Source organism: Astyanax mexicanus, chromosome 5 (assembly GCF_023375975.1).
Source record: "Astyanax mexicanus isolate ESR-SI-001 chromosome 5, AstMex3_surface, whole genome shotgun sequence".
Lineage (NCBI taxonomy): Eukaryota > Metazoa > Chordata > Actinopteri > Characiformes > Acestrorhamphidae > Astyanax > Astyanax mexicanus.
Genome location: NC_064412.1, coordinates 7,368,198 through 7,372,586, shown reverse-complemented (window position 1 = coordinate 7,372,586; position 4,389 = coordinate 7,368,198). Strand labels below are relative to the sequence as shown.

Here is a 4,389-nt window from a genome sequence, read left to right as displayed (position 1 = left end):
TGAGCAATAAAAAAAAAACTGACACCGTTTAAAAAAAAAAGATGAGCAATAAAAAAAAAAACTGACACCATTTAAAAAAAAAAGTTGAGCAATAAAAAAAAACTGACACCGTTTAAAAAAAAAGATGAGCAATAAAAAAAAAATGACACCATTTAAAAAAAAAGATGAGCAATAAAAAAAAACTGACACCGTTTAAAAAAAAAGATGAGCAATAAAAAAACTGACACCGTTTAAAAAAAAAAGATGAGCAATAAAAAAAAACTGACACCGTTTAAAAAAAAAAGATGAGCAATAAAAAAAAACTGACACCGTTTAAAAAAAGTTGAGCAATAATATATAAAAAAAACACAGTTAAAAAAAAACACAAAATAATTACAGGAGCAATAAAATAAAAAAGAGAAGTGAATAAAAATAAAAGGAAGCACACAAATAAATTAGAAGAAAGAACTGCCCAGAGGGTGGTGCAGTTTCTCCTAGAGAACACTTCATTTTTTTGCACAGACGGTGGTGCTGTTTCTCCCAGAAAAAGCACCATCTAAATCCTGAAACTTGCAACAGAAAAAGAAAAAGAAGGTGGCTTAAAAATAAAAAGAGAGTGATGAAAAATAAAAAAGAGTGCAAGCTAAATGCTAAAGCTAACACGCACAGGATTATGGGATCTTGAGTTCGGAAACCCACAGGAAACATGGCCAGCGGGAGAAATCACTGTTATTGGGATTTTACTGCTCGTGTAAGTATAATTCACAGTTAGACAGCTGGTTTAGCTTACCTAACTCAGTAATTTATACAGATTTAGCACAGCTCACGCTGTTAGCAGGGGTTTAATGTGTGTAATTATATTATGAGAACTATCTGCTTAAAATACGACAAGAAGCTAACAATTCCACCTTAAACCGCACCGCAGTAACGGGAACTGCTGTAGCATTTAAGGTGGAATTGATAATCAGTATAAACTTATTTTAGACTGGTAAACTCGCAGTGGGTGTGTTTGTGTTGGTTTTACTGGGATTATGAGGAGTAGAGAGTATTAATATTACTGTAGTTCTGAAATATCACTGACATTAGGGCTGAGAAACTCTTCAGCTGTGATTAAAGGCTAAAATTAAAGTGCTACCTTAAGTGGCCATAAGTTCAGCCGTGTTATGCTGCTGCGGGATATACTGTTATACTGGATTTGAGATTCCTATATTGTGACATAAATGTGATTAAATATGATTTAATGTTCCTATAATGGATGTTCACCTGTTTGTTATAAAGAATAAAATAGATGCATTTTATACACGGCCATGGATGAATGTTTTTGTACAAAAATGCAAAATATTTACATGATTTATTTTTATAAGAGCAGTATAGGACTGCTGTTAAACCAGTCGTCTTTTGCCAAAACCTGTATCAGTTAAGTGTTCATCAAACTAGCTATGAACAGATTAATTATGATATGTGATTCTGATGTAATGGTTTTACATAAAATGATTAGTAAAATCTTACCGATATCAGTTCAGAGTGTAACATACATTACATACCAACTAATGTTAAATTATTGCTTCACAGATGTTCTCTTTTATCAGTGTTTATTGTACTTAAATGTGACTTGATATTATCCAAAACATACGGTGGCCGAGAAAGCCCAACGCAGTGCAAACAGAAAAGCGCTGCAAAAGCACAAAACACATCCATCAAAATTACAACACAGGCGCAGCAAATAGTAAAACGCGCTGCAAATACAACCACAACACAACGGAATTTTCCCGGGGGACCTTAAAAGATACTGTACCAGCTAAGCTGTGTCTTCAGTAAATTCTCGGACTTCACTATGTGTACAAAGGACAATAAGTGGCAAACAAGGCGTTTTGTGAAGCAGAACTTTTAATAATATGCACACAACCGTGGTAATCACAGGTAATAAACATAACTTACTTTTCAGAAGCTTGTTTGCCACTTATTGTCCTTTGTATACAGCTGGTACAGCATCTTTTAAGGTCCCCCGGGAAAATTCTGTTGTGTTGTGACTCACTTCCGTTGTGTTGTGATTGTATTTGCAGCGCGTTTTTCTTTTTGCAGCGCGTTTTTCTATTTGCTGCGCCTGTGTTGTAATTTTGATGGATGTGTTTTGTGCTTTTGCAGCGCTTTTCTATTTGCACTGCGCTGGGCTTTCTCGGCCACCGTAAAAACATATTGTTTCTGCTATCCACTGTTCTCTTCTCACATACATTTCTTTTCACTTTCTTCAGAATGTCCTCTTTGTTTGTGTGTTTGGAGCACCAACTGACAAGGAAGACTTTTACTCCCATCTCTCAAAAACTCATCCCTGTACTGTCCATCCATAGTCCAGAGGTCAGTCTGAAAACCAAGTTTGATTCAGCCTCTAATTTCAGGAGTCTTAACACAGTTTATCTGAAGAATATATGTACCTTGGTCCAAACACTTACTGTCAGTGCCTGATAAATGAATAAATAATTTTCTCAGTTAGCCCACATCTGTCCCATTGAAACACCTGGCCCAAGTATTGCAGCCAGAATCGTACAGTTCCAAATTGCAAAGATTTACTTATGATTTAAACAATATTTAAAAGATTGACAGATAGCTACTTTATTGATCCCAAAGGAAATATAGTAGCCAGTAGCAGTTACACAGTAAAGCACAGTAAAGAATGAAATTGTGAGTACAGGCACAGCACAGTTATTAGTCAAGTCAAGTAGTTTTATTGTCAATACTGCATATGTACAGGACATACAGATAATTTAAATCACGTTACTCTCCTTCCCAAAAATTACAGCAAGTACAGAAAAAGATTATAAATATAAAAGAATAGGAGACACTATATTTACAATACAACAAGGACACAGATAGGCATACGTAAGACAAGAGACATAAGACAATAGTGCAATAATGATGGGGGGTATATAGATGTGCCATCTATATACGTCACTTATTGAAATGAGGCATGAATCTAAAATAAACTACAAAGTATATATTTTTTACAATAACTCCTTGCTTGTGTGTTCTTTAACAGCCTATAGGTGATGCGGCTGATTGGTTAGACTGATGCAGGGGGATGACTCTTTCTCGTTCCACGCTCCCTGGCCAGCCAGTCAGAGAAATGGACACGTTTGGCATATTTGCTGTTCATTTGTTGCTCTTTTATAATGTTTTTGGTTAGAGGAGATTTTTGTATTTTCTTATATATATATATATATATATATATATATATATATATATATATATATATACATATATATATATATATATATATATATATATATATATATATATATATATATATATATGCAGTGTCATCTTAAAAATTCAGAATATCTTTGAAAAGTTACTTTATTTCAGTAATTCAGTTCAAAATCTGAAACTCATATATTATATAGATATATTACACACAGAGTGATCTATTTTAAGTGTTTATTTCTTTTATTGTTGCTGATCACTGATCATCAGTAAATTTCACATTTCATTTGTAAATCAAGGGAGCAGAGTCTGGAGGAAGAGTGGAGAGACACACAGTCCAAACTGCTCGAGGGTAGTGTGGAGTTTCCACCAATCAGTGATGGTTTGGAGAGACATGTGATCTGCTGGTGTTGATCCACTGTGTTTTATTATCAAGTCTAAAGTCAGTGCAGTTTTGTTTTCCCACAAAATCTTACAGCACTTCATGCTTACCTCTGCTGAGAGCTTTTATAGAGATGCAGATTTCATTTTCCAGCAGGACTTAGCAAAATGCTGCCAAAATTATCAGTTGGTCTTATATAATATTCTCATTTTCTGAGACACTGATTTTTGGGTTTTCATTGGCTGTAAGCTTCATAATCATCAACAATAAAAGAAATGAACGCTTAAAATAGCTCACTCTGTGTGTAATATATCTATATAATATACGAGATTCACATTTTGAACTGAATTACTGAAATAAAGTAACTTTTCAAAGATATTCTAATTTAACCCTGTATATATATATATATATATATATATATATATATATATATATATATATATATATATATATATATATATATATATATATTTTTATAATTATTTAAACACTAATTGTGAGACTAGTGGCACCAGTTACCTGGACTGAGGTCAATCACTCTGTAAATCACAATGATTCTATTTATAAAAGCAATAAAAAGGAAACTATACTAAGAGTGGATATTTGTTATGAGCACTGTATTATTTATTATTATTATTTATTATTATTATTATTTATTTTTTTGTTGCAAGTTTCAGGATTTAGAAGGTGTTTTTCTGGGAGAAACAGCACCACCGTCTGTGCAAAAAGATGAAGTGTTTTTTATATTATTGCTCAACTTTATTTTTTAAAAGGTGTCAGTTTTTTTATTATTGCTCAACTTTTTTTTAAACGGTGTCAGTTTTTTTTTA

At 32.8% G+C, this 4,389-nt stretch overlaps 1 long non-coding RNA gene across 1 annotated transcript; it reads left to right on the top strand.

Moving 5' to 3' along the window:
* Nucleotides 1-360: 360 nt before the first annotated feature.
* LOC111193690 (uncharacterized) lies at nucleotides 361-3,171 on the top strand. The gene is made up of 3 exons (XR_002650627.2): nucleotides 361-730; nucleotides 2,232-2,334; nucleotides 3,014-3,171. It is a non-coding gene; the product is annotated as an uncharacterized LOC111193690 (long non-coding RNA).
* The last annotated feature ends 1,218 nt before the right edge of the window (nucleotides 3,172-4,389 follow it).